General features: G+C 41.9%; 1 protein-coding gene across 27 annotated transcripts in view; it reads left to right on the top strand.

Annotated features, from left to right (window-relative positions):
* Nucleotides 1–17781, top strand: part of LHFPL2 (LHFPL tetraspan subfamily member 2) — a 285866-nt gene that overhangs the window by 83097 nt on the left and 184988 nt on the right. For 17 of the 27 annotated variants that reach the window (XR_008698767.1, XR_008698781.1, XR_008698804.1 and 14 more), the window contains one exon: nt 797–1033. The exons of the other annotated variants lie outside the window; for them this stretch is intronic. The gene's annotated coding sequence lies outside the window, so the exon portion shown is untranslated. Of the gene's footprint in view, nt 1–796; nt 1034–17781 lie in introns of those variants that run through there. 27 annotated transcript variants of the gene reach the window in all.

Here is a 17781-nt window from a genome sequence, read left to right as displayed (position 1 = left end):
AACTTTCTGACTTCAGTTTCCTAATCTGCAAAACGGGGATAATAATTCTTGCCCTGCCTCTCATGGGTTTGATGTGAAGATCAAAGGAAAAACTGAACATTATAAAGTGTTAAGGGTCAAAGAAATATTTGCCACCAGGGATGTTTTAGAAGAAAACTTTCATGAGAGATGATTTAGTTAGAAATAGAGAATGGTGTCCTTTAAAAATGTTTCCTCTTTCCAATGTTACACTGAAAAAAATAAACTATTAGTTGGGGGAAAATTGCAACAATAATGCTCTTATAGTGAAACTTGTAGGAAGTTGGTACAAAGAAGATCAAACTGCCAGGTAGGTCCTAAGCTAGCACTGATGTACCTCTGAAGAAAAAAGAACATCCTACACCTGACACCTTTCAAACTTACAGTAGGCTAATGAGCTGAATTCAGTGTGGCCTTTTAGTGGCTACAGGAGAATGGTCTGTCTATGTATCCAAACATCTGCTTTCTGTAGCTTACTCAGATGACATGTGAGTTGGAATATGCCACTTGAAATCTTTTTGGGGATACTATTAATTGCCTGAAAAAAAGCTGTTTATACAATGGCATTTTCTACAGTCAGAAAAGTTTTCATAGAAATATAAATTATTTAATTTTCCATTAGAACCATGTGAGGAGCAAAATATAAAGTACAAAGTTGCATTTGGGAACAGAGAGATAACGTGCATTCAGAATAGAAAAGAACTAATCGTGCCATCCATAATTTATGAGCACCGCCAGGCAGTCAACCTAAGCATCTAAGTCCTGGTTTTTCTCTCAGGATCCAGATCTCAGGGTTTGGTGCTACCTGTCCTGCAGAGGAAATCTAATTGCCCCTCATCTCCGCAAAAGGAAGAGGAGAGAGGAAGGAACCTTGGACACAGCTGCCACTCGGCCTTATCTAGTGGACGCGGACTCTCAAATGCAAATACTTAGCATTTTTCATTCAATAAGATGCTTTTTTTTTTAACCAAAGTCAAAGCATTTATCATAAGTTATTTTTAAAGCTCAGAGATAAGTGACATTGTACTTTTAATTGGTTAATGGATAAATATATTCATCCATTTTATTCCCCATATATTTTTAGTGTGGACATTCTGATGTGGACATTCTGCTATTGCGTGGTCAGATATAGAACACATGGTTAGTCAGAAGTCAGCCTGAAATGTTACCATTCAGAAGCATTCACTGAGTGAATTATCATGACAATGAAATATGATCATGTTTGTGAACATGACTAAGTGTGTGTGTGTGTGTGTGTGTGTGTGTGTGTATATATATATATATATGTCTTAATTTTATAGATGAGGAAACCAAGGCCCAGAAAAGTATCAATAAATAACTTATCCAGCATTCCATAGCTAGTAAGCAGGAGAAATAGAATTGAAAATCAGTTACTGTTATTTTGCTGCTGCCAAATAGTAGATATATAACCCAAAGAACTCACGGCATGAAATCTCTAGAAATACCATATTTTGACCTGTGACCACAAGAGAACTGCAGGAATACCACAAGTGTTCTCCAAGGATTTCAGCTTCAAAATTGGGACATGCATCTCAAATATCACTACGTTCCTTAAAAACCTAAGTAGTTCTGTAATCCATAAATTTCTTTGTGAAAGTCACTCAATCATGTCCTACTTTTTGTGACCCCATGGACTATAGTCCATGGAATTCTCCAGGCCAGAATAATGGAGTGGGTAGCCTTTCCCTTTTCCACGGGATCTTCCCAGGTCTTCCACATTGCAGGCAGATTCTTTACCAGCTGAGCCACAAGGGAAGCCCAAGAATACTGGAGGAGGTAGCCTATCCCTTCTCCAGTGGATCTTCCCAACCCAGGCATCAAACCAGGGTCTCCTGCATTGCAGGTGGATTCTTTACCAACTGAGCTATGAGGGAAGCCCATACGTATTTTTTTAAAGTATTTCCTAAATCTATATCCTACTCCCAACCTAGAGTGTTCCTTGGAATAGGAAGTGCCTTAAGTTTACTAGCAGTTGAGTTCCTCAGTATTCTTTTGTATAAACCTAAATATTTTTTTTTCACACTTGAGTGAATATTCCCCATTTCCAGTGTTCTGAATTTGGAGGTACATATTCTTTCCCTATCCATTCTTTCAGAATTTTGTAAAATGTGCTTGTATCTTCCTCCCTAATGAAGAATACTCTGTTTTTGAGTCTGTATGAATCTGTCCTTCATAAGCAAGTCTCTTCGTTGTATAAGTTGACTCTGAACATTCTGCAGATGAAAGAAAAGATAAAACCTGCCTCCTTTGTGGGCCTCCCCTCACTGGACATGGGCTCCTTCCCTCTGTATCCTGCAGGTCTGCTTTAGGACGCCTGTTCCTCTCTCTCTTTTCACTCAAGAAATTTAAAACCAATTAGAATTTAGAGTCTTTCTTGTCTTTTGGTGTTTCACACTGTTAAGAGGGCAGAATATCCCCTACCTTTCTGATGAGTGCTAACATTTTAACTTTAGAAAGATAGTACATTAAAAAAAAATTTTTTTTGAGCAGAATCAAGCAAAGTGTGGGAAAGAGAGAAAATGACCACTTTCTTTGGCAGTCAGAGGTTTTGTGCTACTGTATAGCACAGAGAACAATATTCAATAGTCTATGATAAACCATAATGGAAAAGAATATTAAGAATATATACATTAATATATGTATAACTTTACTGTACAGCAATAATTAACATTGTAAATAAACTATACTTCAATTTTTTTAAACCTGAAAATTAAAATTTTAAAAGAAAAAAAAATGTCCTATGGATCGCAAGTATGGCAGACATCGGAACCATCTGTAGATTCCCGGGTTCAGCCCCAAACCTAATGAAAGGAAGATCATGGCATCTGGTCCCATCACTTCATGGGAAATAGATGAGGAAACAGTAGAAACAGTGTCAGACTTTATTTTTCTGGGCTCCAAAATCACTACAGATGGTGACTGCGGCCATGAAATTAAAAGACGCTTACTCCTTGGAAGGAAAGTTATGACCAACCTAGATAGCATATTCAAAAGCAGAGACATTCCTTTGCCAACAAAGGTTCATCTAGTCAAGGCTATGATTTTTCCTGTGGTCATGTATGGATGTGAGAGTTGGACTGTGAAGAAGGCTGAGCGCCGAAGAATTGATGCTTTTGAACTGTGGTGTTGGAGAAGACTCTTGAGAGTCCCTTGGACTGCAAGGAGATCCAACCAGTCCATTCTGAAGGAGATCAGCCCTGGGATTTCTTTGGAAGGAATGATGCTAAAGCTGAAACTCCAGTACTTGGGCCACCTCATGCGAAGAGTTGACTCATTGGAAAAGACTCTGATGCTGGGAGGGATTGGGGGCAAGAGGAGAAGGGGATGACAGAGGATGAGATAGCTGGATGGCATTACTGACTCGATGGACATGAGTCTCAGTGAACTCAGGGAGTTGGTGATGGACAGGGAGGCCTGGCGTGCTGCAATTCATGGGGTCGCAACGAGTCGGACACGACTGAGTGACTGATCTGATCTGATCTGAGGCTAGAGTCCAGGAGTCTTCAGTTTATCTGGGCTCCCCCAGGGCAATTCTGATGCAGGTGGTCAGAAGCCCTGCAGAGGTGTGATGTGCTTAGAAAACCAGTCTCTTCTGCAGAGAGGCAGTGCAGCAGATCTAAGACTAGCAGTATTGATGATCTCTCAATTGCAATAGAAGATTCCACTTAAAACTCTGAGCAGTCTTAGAGGTTTTTGTTCTCCTGAATAGTCTAAAAAAAAACTAACAACAACAAGAGGAAAAATAAAAACAAAAAAAATATCTACCCACCGAATCTAATAAATGCAGCTGAAACAACAGCAACAGCTTCTTGCCCACCCTTTAGAGAGAGTGGTTTAATTCTTTTCCATCAAGAAGTAGTAGAAAAAGAAATGGTTAGAGAATCTGTGGGTTTCTCTTTCATGGGGCCTTTGGAAAACCTTTGGTTTTTGCCCTGAATGAGAAATGTTTAATGTCCACATGCACAATCAGATAATTTCCAAAATGCCTTTCCCCTGGTCTAACTCAATTCAGATAACTGTGTTTGTCTGTGAGAAACCCTCAGGGAAAACATTCAGGCCAAATGATCTCATGCCTGGATTTTGCAAAACAATATGTGCACAAGAGCAGAATTTATATCATCATCGAATCCGTGCCATTCCCCAATCCAGCCCTGGGATATTCTTCAACAACGTGGCTTCTTTGCCATGTCTGAGTCACTTCCTAGGCCTGGATCCAGGACAGCCTGCAGACCCCTGGCCACCATGCAGGCCACATGAGGAAGCACTTCTGTACTATTTCTAGGAATAACATCTTTGAAAATTATTTAACACTTATCTCACACATTTTGCTATCCAAGATGGTTTTAAATGGGGGAGGAGGTTAGTGTGGCTGAACGTGGTATTTTATTTTTCCTCAAAATAATTTAAATTTTCTATTGTGTCTAACTGAGAGAAAAAACACAGGTGCGCAATGGCAGTAATGACTATCCTTGGAGATACTGGACTAGCCTCTTGGGGCAAAAATTCTGGAGATTTTCTTTACCACCTTGAGGGGATCAGCCGCCTCTGCATGAGTGTCTCTGGGGACATGTGGAATCCTTAGACTCTGCCTCTTTTCCAGGGAGATAGATGAAGCAGGAAATGTCGTTCTGGATAGAACCTCTGACCACAAACAATCGATAGTAATACTTTTTGGCTTGGGTTTATTAGACTGCATCTTGGTGGTTGAACAATTTTGACATCGTTTTCCTGGCTGTCACCTCTGAAAGGGCACATGGGTATATGTGATCTATATGTATATTTCCCCATTGAAGACGGAAGTCAGGAAGAGTTACCCTGTGCTCTGCCTCTGTGGAGGAGGCTACAGTTTCCAGATAGGCCTACTCAGAAGTGACCTGGAGGCTGGTCTTGACCTCTGGAAGGAGGCCCATCTAATCAGGTGACTGCAAGATGAGACCTCAGAGTCCAAACTTCCCCACACATCACCTGTTCAAAGCATCTCTTTTGGCTTGGTTATAAGTTCTGAAATCTCACCATTGAAAATTCATTTGAGTTGCTAGATCTCCTCTTGAAGAGGTTGAATAAGAATGAGCTGGGGCTAGGACCAACCTGATCCTATACAAATCAGGTATCAGCTCCTGCCGAAACTTCTTTCTAGTCATTGATCCTACTTCGAGCCCTCATAGTCTAGGGCCATGTTGTCACTTCCTGTTTGAGATCAGTGTTCTCTACCAGCCTCCCTGAAGGTAGGAACTGTGTATGTTCATCAATGTGTCTTCACTGGACGTGGCACATGGTCTTCACTCTGTAATATCAGCTGAATGAGCCCAGTTTCTTCCATTGTAAAATGGGATTGATGGTGGTATTGCTGACCTTCTCATGGTGTCTGTGAGCATGAAGTGAGATAAGCCATGTCAAAATGTTGGTCAACTATAGGGAACTGTGCAAATGGAGGTCATTATAATAACTTGCAAGGAAATGGGAGCGAAGTCCCAAAGAGGGATACACAAACCTCACCGTTTTGGATATTTTCCAGGGTCCCCTTCTAAGTGGTTACACTGGACTTTGTTCTGTCTTTATACCAAGATCTTTTGCTCTGTGTAAACCTGAAACGATTAACCCCATTGATGTTCCCAGAGCTCTTTTTTTTTTAAATGAGTCACCAAAGGTAGGAAAATCAGATACTAATTTTCACAGAATCTGTTTGATAACTGCTTTGGTAGATGATTGCATTCATTGTTAAGGCTAACAGCAAAAAGAAACTGAAGTGTCCTCATTATTCATATGGATCATAATCGAGTGGGAGACAGTAACAAATTGTGTCATAGAAGAGATGCCAGTCGCTTCTTCCCCATTCACAGCTGCTCAGTATAGAATGTGCCTCCCCTCCCAATACCATTCTTAGCTGTGTGGGCAGAGATGGAGAGCCATAGTTCAAGCCTTCTCACCTTAGAGAAGCAAAGGCATCATAGGGCTTTGCCATTGCATCGTTGAGTATTGGAACAGAGATATCGAGGAAGAGTCTACCCTGGAAACAGGAAGGAGGAAGCCACGTTGTGTAGGCTGGAAGCGCCGGTGCCCGTCAAAGCAGAGAGAGGCAGATGGGGGGCCTGGACCCTAATGCCCCATTTTACCAGGCCCTGTGTGTTTCCATCCCCTTGTCACCATGCCAAGGTCCACTCTAAGAAGGGATCTGTCCTTCCAAAGGTAGCTGAAACATTATGAGCAGGAAGAGGATTAGAAAGCAACACACCTATGTTTAAACAAGACAGAAAAAAATAGAAAAAGAAATAGCCCTCATTGATGGTAAATGCTGAGCATGCAGCAATAAAGCAATAGAGATTTTTTTGATATTCTGGATGGAATTTTTTGGCTGGTTTAAGTTCTTTAGAGACTAGTGATGCCGGTGCCTTATTATATTTGTTCGGTTTATGAAAAATAAATTGTCTGAGGTAAAAGCCAACACCGTATGAATGGTAGAAAATGGAGGTGAACAAAGGGCTCATGTCCATGATTAAAACTGAGGAGACAGACGAAGTGGTGACGAAGAAACAGAGGAAATGGTGTTACCCAAGCGTGGCGTCTGTGCTGCTTCGTTTGTCCACCCTCTGGAGTTGGTGCGAAGGATTTGGATGGGGGTGGGGTTGTCAGAGTTAGCTATGACAGCTTTCTAAGTCATATTCATAATTGAGTTGTGCCTACTTAGAGATAATAATTCTCAAGAAAGAATGATTCATAGGAAATCTGTATTGCTGTCCCAATGTGAATATAATACGCCAAGCTGTAGTTACAAGACTTATATATGGTTTCTCTTTCTAGTCTAAGATTTCCCAAAGACCTTTGCTCTGCAGTTATGTTTTCACTATTTTTGAAGATAAAACTTCAAGAGTCCTCCTCTTTTACTTCTAAGGTCCTAGAGCCTTTATTCATACCCATGCTCTCGTTTCCTTTGCTAGTCCTTAATATTTTTTCTTCTGCTTCTTCCAAGTTTTGTATTATTTTTGCACTTTGGCTTTTTTTTCTACCAACCTTCTTTTTGCTTTTTGGAAAATTTCTTTTTAGATTTTTTTTTCCATTAAAAAAAAAAAGCTGGTCTTCTGTAAAGTGCATCAGGAAGAAAGAAGGTAATCTCCCTTCCTGTGTATCCACCTTGCTTGCTTTTCTGGCATAGTCATCAAACTATTGTGGTATTTCAGGCCCACCATGTATTAGAATAATAATGTGAAAAGTTCAAAAGAACTGTAACCCCAAGGCCATTTGCAATGTGTTCATTCGGGTAAGTACAAAGTCTAAGTGAGTTTGAATATCAGCTTATCTCAGATTCCCATTTGTTGTTCATTTAAGCAATAAATATATTCAATTTATTGCTCTAATCTTGTGCTGGCTGAACTCAATATCTGCCTGAACATTTGTGGCCCTTTTCCAAGCCTATTGCATTTCCATTCTCATGCCTCTTCATTGTGGTCCGAGGTTCTTCTTCACCTGCCAAACTGCATATTATGTGGGGAGATTGGCGGTGCCGGTGGTTTTCCTTTGGGCTACTTCTTTGCTTTCATAAATAAAAAGTAAGCTATGTAATACTCTCAGGCAGTAGGTAATTGAATCTACTTTTTTTTCTAATCAGTTGCTCAGTGAGAGCCCACCCCGAGCCAGGCACTGTGCTGGATCCCGGGGATGTGGTGATGACAATCACAGAAACGGTGATAACAACGCACCTGACCTCACGATGCTCACAGTCTGGCAGACGGAGCAGGAAGGAAATTGATAAGGGGACTCAGGTGAAACTGCTGGAGGCCCGGTTTTACCCCAACCCCAGAAAAGATGGCATTTTTCAGAAATTTACTTAGAAAATACTTTATTACATCTTCCTGAGGGTCATTCTGGACATAACTGTTAAATTTAAGATTATTTTTTTCTTACTCTCAACAGCAGTGAAGACCTTTTGCTCAGCAGCCTCCTAAGGGGAACTCTCTATATTTTTTAGAGTAGCTATTAAGCTGCCTTCTTCTATTTTTCTATTATACCATTTATCTCTCGAAGGACTTATTTGTCAGGAGTTCTTGCAGAGCTCACGGATATCGTCAAGCATCTCACTAGTCTCAAGGGGGTTTCCTTGACTCCAGAGAGAATAGAGCATTAAGCTATATCCTGAATAATAGTGGACAGCACTTTAAAAAGATGCTTTTCATTTTAAGGTGGGAAAGATGATGTTCTGGAAGTATAACATGCATTTTCTTTAAGATAATTCATTTGTGCCACTAGGTTAAAGGAGGTAAGAAGCCTTAAGTAATATATTTTTCCTCAGAACTTCTACAGCCACAAATTATGCTAGGTTTTATGTAGCATTCAAAAGAAGTTTAATTCCTGAGGTTATGTAAACAAAAGGTATAATGATCGTAAGCAGGGCTGTTGTTGCAGTCCTGTTATTAATGGCCTTTTGCAAAGGTAATGGCTGACTCTATGTTTAAGCACTTAATACTACCTGGAATTGTATTGTTGTTTAGTTGCTAAGCTGTGTATAACTCTTTTGAGACCTCATGGACTGTAGCCCGCCAGACTCTTCTGTCCATGGGATTTCCCAGGTAAGACTACTGGAGTGCATTGCCATTTCCTTGTCCAGGGGATCTTCCCAACCCAGGGATCAAACCTGCATCTCCTGCATTGGCAAGCGGATTCTTTACCACTGAGCCATGGGGGAAGCCCAGTACCTGGAATCCTACAACGTTATACCTTGATTTCCACCATCTATTTATACATTCCCATCCCATTACCTCTTGAGGAAGCTTACCAACACACACAACAAGCCGAGTGCTTCTATCTTGAGACTCTTCAGGCTTTTCAAGGCAGCTTCTCTGCAAATCAAAACCCCTTATTTTTCTTAAGAATTCCTTACATACTACCCTGGTTGCCTGCTTCTCAATTCAATTTGACAATGAGAGCTATCTTTCTTCCTTTGCTGTATCTCTTACACTGGTCCCTTCTTTCTTTCTCTTCCAACACCTTTACTTGTACTTCCATAAAAATTCACTACCTCTCCCTAGACATGATCCGACAGTTGCAATTTGGGGAAACATAACAGCATCAGGCTCATTTTTGTGAACGTCTTTTAGAGAACATGGGATCAAAACAGTGGATGTCATCACTGCCAATCATTCTGGGGCAGGATTCGACATGACATTTAGTTTTAGCTTCACCTGCAATTTGCGAAAGAGACACTTGTGGACCCAGGAAAGTAACATACCTCTTCCAAGTCTAATTCTGTCAATTCTAGGCAGAGCAAGTATATGCTGTAGAAACACTTTTATATTGCTTAGAACTTCTCCCTTCCTCAAAAAATCATCAGTGACATCCCTCCCTACCCCAGTAGTGTGAACTTCTAGGCTATCTTTCAAGCACTAATACATACAGAAAATTAGTCTACATTTTTTCTTACCTGTCCTTCCAGGATAAAAGCTCTGTGTTTCCTCTTTGGTTAAAGCTGCTTCCTCCATCCAAAATGACTTCTGTCTTCTCTCTGCCTGGCAAACCCAATAATTCTCAATACTGATCACCTTACTCAATCACATGTGAAACTTTAAAAAAAAGAAAAAGAAGAATTTGCCAAGTAGATCCCCACTTTGAGAGTAAAGTTCAGCACATATATTTCTTTTCTTTCTTTCTTTCTTTCTTTATTTTTATATTTCTTTAAAATGCATTGAGGACCACTGTTGCTGCTGCTAAGTCGCTTCAGTCCTGTCCGACTCTGTGTGACCCCATAGACGGCAGCCCACCAGGCTCCCCCGTCCCTGGGTTTCTCCAGGCAAGAACACTGGAGTGGGTTGCCATTTTCTTCTCCAATGCATGAAAGTGAAAAGTCAAAGTGAAGTCGCTCAGATCGTACCACTAGCCTGCCTAATTCATTAATATTCAGTTCAAATCCCACCTCTTCTGCGAAGACGTCCCTGACTATACCAGGGAAGAAAGTCCTTCTTGCTTGCCAGTATGAGTTCATTAGATGGTATCTAGCACTTATAGCCTCACATGACCCTAAGTTAGCTCAGAAGCTTGTGCACCATGAAAGTAAGTCTTACAACCTTCTATTCTCAGGCCACTAATGAAACTGAGTCCCTAAATTCAAGTTGCATTACTGAGTTTATGATTGACCTCTCTATTTGAAATTTTATTCCCTTTCATGTCCCTCAGGATTGAGGAATATCAAAGAAAAGGAGTGGACTGAAACTGAGCAGGACCCTTTGGGGACTCACTGGGTACAAAAGCACCCCGCCCCCCATTTCTTGTTTGTAGGGGAAAGAAAGGCTTTAGTCTCCTAGGCCTTCCCCCAGTTCCACAGAGCAGACTCAGGCAGTTAATGATTAGAACACCAGAGTCGTAGGACTCCTAGTTCCTCCTGAAGGAATATAGATAACAATCTCTGAATTGTTCGATAGAAACTAGGACCCCACCCAAGTGGAGGATGGTGACTGCATGCGACCACAAGCACGGAGATCCCAGAGGGGCTGGAACCAGAAAGTTGAGATTCTGAAAACATCTCCCTGTTCCTGTAACAGAAAGGAACAAACCTGACTCCATGGTGGATCTAGTCCTTTAGCTCTAACCCCTGAACCTTAATCATGCTTGGTCTGCACCTTTATAAAGAATGTTGCCCATAGCCTGAAATACACATAATAACCTATCCTCAAGGCTCTGACCTTTAAGTTGCAGAACAGAGAATACCATTTGTCTTGCTGGAGGCTTACAGAACTGTGTGGACAGCTACAAGAACCAAGAATTCCTGCACCAAGAACTTTGCCACATCCAGCCACACCCCCTCCACTTTTAGTATAAAAGAAGCCTGAATTCTAACTCGGGCAAGAGGGTTCTTTGGAACATTAGTCCATCGTCTTCCCAATCTGCTGACTTTCCATATAAAGTTGCAGTTCCTTGCCCCAACACCTCACCTCTCAATTTATTGGCCTGTCCTATGCCATGAGCTTGGACTCAGCAATACTACCTCACTACCAACCAATCAGAAGAAGTTTCAAAGCTGATAATGCATCCTTTGGTCCTCTCCCCTAACACCATATTTAGACACCCTTGCCTAAAGGCCACCAGAGAGTTCAGTTCTTTGGAGCATGAGCTGCCAGTTCTCCTTGCTTGACACCCTGCACGTAAACTCTCATTTTGCTGCAGACACTCACTGAGCTTGGCTTTATGTGCTGCAGGCCCACGCACCCATGCTTGGTAACACCAGCACAACATCTTGCCACAGTCATCTCTGTAAATAGTTTCCAATTGTTTGCTACAGGCTGACAGCCATGTGTGACCATAAATACATGTGGAGCATGTGTTGGAAGAAAATGAATCCTGGGGATCCAAGGCAGGGTGTGGGAGCAACAGGGAATTTTCTAACAACTTATGTCCACAAACAAAGGCAAGCTGCATGCAAGCATGAGCTCAGTTTGGGCCAGGTGAGCCCAGAGTGGGGTCCTCAGAAGTGGGGTGAGGTGGAGTGAAAGTCCATGCAAAGTCCTAAAGAAACTGCAGTTTTGAGGTTTGGGGAGACAGCTTCCAACTGAAGAGAGGCTGCCCTCTGGCCCACGCAAAAAACTTTGTTACTGAGTTAAGTCCTATGACCCTGCTCAGGCTCTAGCCCAGCTGAGGTTCTCTGCCTTGGCAGGGGAGGGTTTATTTTCAATTGGGGCTCAAGCAATCAGTAATGAAAGTGAAGCTGAGATGGACTGAGCAACAAGATTTATTCACTGGCCAACGCACGGAGAGGTGGGAGCTAAGTTCACAGATCAACTTCTCACCCACCTGGTGAGACAAGTCTTTAAATATAAAGGAAGGAGTGAGGTCCATGATGGTGAGGGATATGCATAAGTCTATGCAGGTGAGGCAGAGCTTTTTCCAAAGGAGTGGGGTTCCACCCCCTTTTTATCCTTTTTTTGGTCCTTAATGTCCAGTCATGGCTGCCAGGGGCTTACCTCATAGCTCGACTGGTACAGAATCTGTCTGCAATGAAGGAGACCCTGGTTTGATTTTTGAGTTGGGAAGATCTGCTGGAGAAGGGATAGGCTACCCACTCCAGTATTCTTGGGCTTCCCTTGTGGCTCAGCTGGTAAAGAACCCGTCTGCAGTGCAGGAGACCTGGGTTTGATCCCTGGGTTGGGAAGATCCCCTGGAGAAGGGAAAGGCTACCCACTCCAGTATTCTGGCCTGGAGAATTCCACGGACTCTATAGTCCATGGGGTCACAAAGAGTCGGACAGGACGGAGCAGCTTTCACCAACACTACCACCACCATGGCTGCCGGTGGGTGTCATTTTATATGCTAATATAGTAAAATCGAGGCATAATGAGGCTCAGGGTCTGTTGGAGGTCATGTTTGTCACCATCTTGGTCCCAGCTGGTTCCATCTGTTTGTTTGTGGCTTGCTTTCTTATCTCTGCATGCTTTAGCGTAAAGATTTATGTTAACTCCTGCTAAATGTGGGAGTTGGAGGGCTTTGAACAAAGACTTGGAGCAGCTCTGACAACAAGTTGAGTCTCCAGGGAGGGTTTAAAGATCTTAAAAGACAGATTCCAAACTTGGATAGGGGGCTGGAAGGAAGGAGCAATACAGGAGAGGAGCTGTTTCAAGATGGAGTTGGAAGAGGATCATGAGTGTAGGGGGAGAAAGCAGGCCCGCCTCAGAGAGACCGGCCTTCTTGAGTCATGTTTTAACCATTCGTGAGATAGATGAAGTGCCAGACTCACATATTAATCGATTCCTTTCATTCCCTTCCCTAGTTCCCAGGGTGGTGAGGCACTTTAAAAATGGCCGAGCTGACACGCTGCAGTGAAAGAAGCAGAGAGGGCCCACTGCGGGGGGTCCTGTCTGCTGGGACCCCCCTCTTTTCCAGCGGCTGTTCCCCACCCTGTGGACTTGCCCCGGGGAGGCCAGCCAGGGAGGAGCCTTTGGAAAGTTACCCAAAGAAAACTCTACAAAGAAACCTTCTGTTCAGGAACGGCCTGGGGTGCCTGTTTCATCACCAACCCTTCCCTTCCTGTGATTCCTCAAGTGATAGATATTTTTTAAACAGAGAAATTAGATCTTTCTGATAACACATTCATTGAGACGGTCCCACCCTACCACAGCTGGAGAAGTCCACCAGCCAGAACGTTTGATTAAAAACAAATTAGGAAAACTCAGTCTCTGGGCCCAAGGGTCTCTCTCATCTCCACGGGTGGGTCTTAGGGTAGTGAGGAGCCCTGAGGCCCCTCCACTCAGCCATCCAGAAGGAAGTCACCCAAATACCAGCATCTGTGCCTCCCTTCCTGCCTGGAAATCCTCCAGCTCCAATCTTTTCCACTCAGTTCCCTGAACACTTGCTCTACGGTGCTGGGGCAATGGCTTCTGAAAGGAGACAGAGCCCACCACGGCCGGTGTGCCTGCTGGGAATGAGTCCTAAAGCTGCTCTGCATCACAGCAACCCTGGGAGATGGGTGTTATAAGACCAAATTTAAAGGCTGAAAAACTCAAGCACTGAGAAGTTAAACAAGATTTGTTGCTGTTGTTCAGTCGCTCAGTCGTGTACAATTCTTTGTGACCCCATGGACTGCAGCACGCCTGTCTTCCCTGTCCTTCACCATCTCCTGGAGCTTGCTCAAACTCATGTCCGTTGAGTCAGTGATGGCCATCCAACCATTGCATCCTTTGTTTCCCCCTTCTCCTTCTGCCTTCAATCCTTTCCAGCATCAGGGTCTTTTCTAGTGAGTCAGCTTTTCACATGCCCACTGATATTTTGGAACAGGAAGAAAAAAAGATAATACTAGCTAAAATGTATCCAGCTTTTATTACCTGCCAAACCTTGTTATAAGGCCTGGATATGTATCTCACAACAAACCTACAAGGTAGGAGCTATTATTATTATTTTCCTCTTTTCACTTAGGAGGAAACTGAAGTACAAAGAGATTAACTAACTTGTCTGAGGTCACAGTTTTACGAGGCATGGCTGGGTTTCAACGTAGCCAAGTGGTCCAGGCCCCTCACTGCAGGCAGGCCTGGGTCTTCCTTCCTCTGCTTGTCCCAGCTCCGCCTCCTCCGCCTGGCGGTGGAAGGTACTGTATATACATCAGCAATGCAGGACATGTGGTGTGATAGGAAACTGAGATGGTTTTTAAAGTAATTATTGAAATACATAGGGTCTTAACAGAGATGTTAAGAGATGTAAATCCATGAGGAGTCTCCAGTGGAATGTGCACTCTGGGTTGATCACTAACAGACCTTACTTTGAGGAAGGGATTTAAAACTGGAGGGGACAGAATTTTTACTATCAAAAGGAAATGCATAGGGAGTGGTGTCGGGGAAAAAAGAAAGCAACAAGACTATCTCCATGGTCCAATTATATCTAAGGATGATCTCAATGATATAGAAAAATGCATCAAGGCAATGAAATAAATGAACTTACAGTTTTCTTTTCAAAAGAGTTGCTGATTTTTTAAGTCAAGCAACAGCAAAGAAAAATCTTTCTACTGATCTATGTTGTTGTCATTCCAAATAGTTCAGAGGATTTTTCAGCACCCGCTATGCCACTGACTCAATGACCAGGCGGCTGGGCTTCGTCCTGAGAAGTCTGCAGGCTGGCCGGGCTGTGAAGTCTCCTTCCACCACCACCGGTCCTGGGAAAAGAGCCTTAACCCAGCCTGACCGGGCAAACTTTCAAAGTGGGCAGAGGTTTCTGTTGTAGAAAGGTTGGTAGGTAGAAAGTTTCACTTTCTACCATCTCCTTTCTGCATCCTGCTCCCATCACCCAGACAAATTTCTGGCCTATGGAAAGGATTTTCATGTTCATAAAGTAAAAGTACATCTCTCTCTGTCACTCAACACACAGGAGTCCTTAAATTCGGTGAACAACTCTATCACTAATCATTAATAACCTTGCACATATTATTCATATCAAAATTAAATCAGTATCACATGCCTACAAAGAAAAAGGTCTTACCACCTTCCAGTCTCACTTTTCTATTTTTTAACTTTTTCAAGATAAACTGATGGCTCTTAATATAGGAGTTGAATTGTCCGGTCCTGTCTTAACCCCATGTTCAACTTTTCGAGAAACTGCCAAACTGTTTTTCACAGCAGCTGCATCATATTTGCATTCCCATCAGCAATACCTGACAGTTTCTGTTCTCTAGGTCTTCACCAACACTTATTTCCCCTTTGTTTTTTATTGCAGTCATCCTAGTGGGTATGAAGTGCTGTCTCATTATGGTTTTGATTTACACTTTCCTAATGATTAATGAGGGGCTTCCCTGGTGGCTCAAATGGTAAAGAATCTGCCTGCAATGCAGGAGACCTGGGTTTGATCCCTGAGTCAGGAAGATCCCCTGGAGAAGGTAATGGCAACCCACTCCAGTATTCTTACCTGAAGAATTCCATGGACAGAGGAGCTTGGTGGGTCCTGTAGTCCCTAGGGTCGCAAAAAGTGGGACATGACTGAGTGACTAACATTTTCACATGAATGAATGATTGATGTGTTTGAGCATCCTTTTATGTGCTTCTTGGCCATTTGTCTTCTTGGGAGAAATGTTTATTCAGGTCCTTCGCCCATTTTTAATTGGGTTGTTTGTTGTTTTGCTACTGAGTTATAAGAACTCTTGAAGGTTCTGGGTAGTAGACCTTTAACCACAGAAGTGTTCATTTTTGATGAAATGTAACTTATCTATTTTGTTTCTTTTGGCTGCCATATCTAAGAAGCCATTGCAAATCCAAGCTCTGAAAGATTTACTCCCATGTTCTCTGCTAAGAATTTTATAGTCTTAACTCTCATACTTAGGTTCTTGATCTGTTTTGAATTCATTGTTTTATATGATGTGAAATACAGGTCCAACTCACCCTTCTACTCTGAGAAGTTACTGGAAATTGGTCATGAGACATCGGAGGGTAAGATTTAGGTCAGTCGACACTTGATCTCTTCTGTAACTTCCCACTCAGCCGATCATTTTATCATCAGTTTGTCTCAACGGGGAATACAGTTTAACAAAAGTTCTTTCAAGATGTAAATAAAATGAAAACTAGAAATGGATCTTATAAAAGCATTTCCCTGATACATCCCCAGCAGCCAAGCGGTTAGGACTCTGCCTTCCAATGCAAGGGGTGCAGGTTCAATCCCCGGCTGGAGAGCTAAGATCCCACATGCCTCACAGCCAGAAAACCAAACATAAAACAGAAAGAATATTGTACCAAATCCAATAATTTTAAAATGGTCCACATCAAAAAAAAAAAAAAATTTCCTCACAATCCCATTCTCATATACAATGTTTGGTTAGGTTACTTTATTTGCAAAATGGCCTATAACAAAATCGTGGTCCTGCTTAGGACTTCTAAAATAAATTGTGAAATAAGAAACCAATGTTTGGTTCTCCCATTCTACTACTATCTGAAATGGCTCAACATTGTAACTGAACCATCACAGCTACCTTTTGCAGTTAGTAAAATGCTGTAAACTATTGTTAGTATTTTTCATAAAATTTCGTGAGATTTGAGGTTTAAAAAATATACTAAACCTTTGAGTTTATTAGAATTCAATGTATGCATATATAAGCAAGCATTACTAAATGGCTTTATTTTACAATATTGAGAACTCAAGGTGATTTCACAAGTCACTTCCTCGAAGAACACAGTAAACACACAAACAATCTCTTAAATTAAAATGTTAGCAAGCAGCTGGCATTACTACCTTCAGGCATTGGCAGATTTCCCTTCCTTACAATGCTGTGAGCTTGGAAGCTCTGGGAGGTGTTCTGAGCCAAGAGAAAGAGAAGCTATACTTCTGGACCACAGCCAGTTTCAAACAAAGAATAAGAAAGATTTAACAATTTGTTTTCTAAGTTTGAAATATTTCTCCTGCATTCCTTTTGTGTTATCCGTAAACATGGCAGTTGCTTTTGCTTTTGAGGTCTCCAAGCTTGAAATGCACTTTAAATAATTGTTTATTTTTGAACAGCCATATCATATTGTTTTTCTGTCCTGAAATGGCTAGTTTCTATCAGGTCAAAGAAAGTTCAGGTTTCTAAGGAAACTTTGCACTGACAGATAAAATCCCACATTAGAAGACACAGAGGTGATGTCTGATGTAACTTTATTTTTAGAATATACTTATCGATTATTTTTTCATGTTAATTTTGATCCCATCAGCAGTCAATAAATGCATTAAGATTTGCACTGAAACTTTATTTTGAGAATCAATAATTCCATTAGGATTTAAGAGCCTTGTTTGGTTCACAAAATTAGGAAGGTTTCTAAAGTAGTATTTTGTATACGTGCAGAAGAATGACTCAGAAGATGGGAAATTTTCTTTTTACTTGTTATTAAGTTGTTGACTGAGTTTATGAGATGACGCCCATCAGGAATACTGATTTAGACCACTAGTAGATTTCACATGTCCCCATAATAAATGATGATGGTATTTGATTTCACCCAACCTGGATAAACTTCTAGAGAGAGTTTCCCAGCTTCTCTCAAACCCTGGATCATAAAACCCCCTGGGAGAGTCTTTCCCACAGCCTGTTAGTTGACATTTTTCATTTGACTGGAAAGCACGCAGTACGCCAAGATTTATCAGCACTATGTAATGTTACTGAGACAGAAACTGGTTTCTTCGAGTGCCTGAAGGCTTATTCCTGGCTTGATTATCAAGGAAGAAAGAGCGGCGCTCAGCTTCAGCACCTGTCGGCAAAGGGAAGGTGTTGACGCTAATCATTTGAATTTCAGGAGGGAAGCTCTACTCTCCCATTCATAGGAA

Source organism: Bubalus kerabau, chromosome 10 (genome assembly GCF_029407905.1).
Source record: "Bubalus kerabau isolate K-KA32 ecotype Philippines breed swamp buffalo chromosome 10, PCC_UOA_SB_1v2, whole genome shotgun sequence".
Taxonomy (NCBI): domain Eukaryota; kingdom Metazoa; phylum Chordata; class Mammalia; order Artiodactyla; family Bovidae; genus Bubalus; species Bubalus kerabau.
This window is presented reverse-complemented; position numbering and strand designations above follow the sequence as displayed.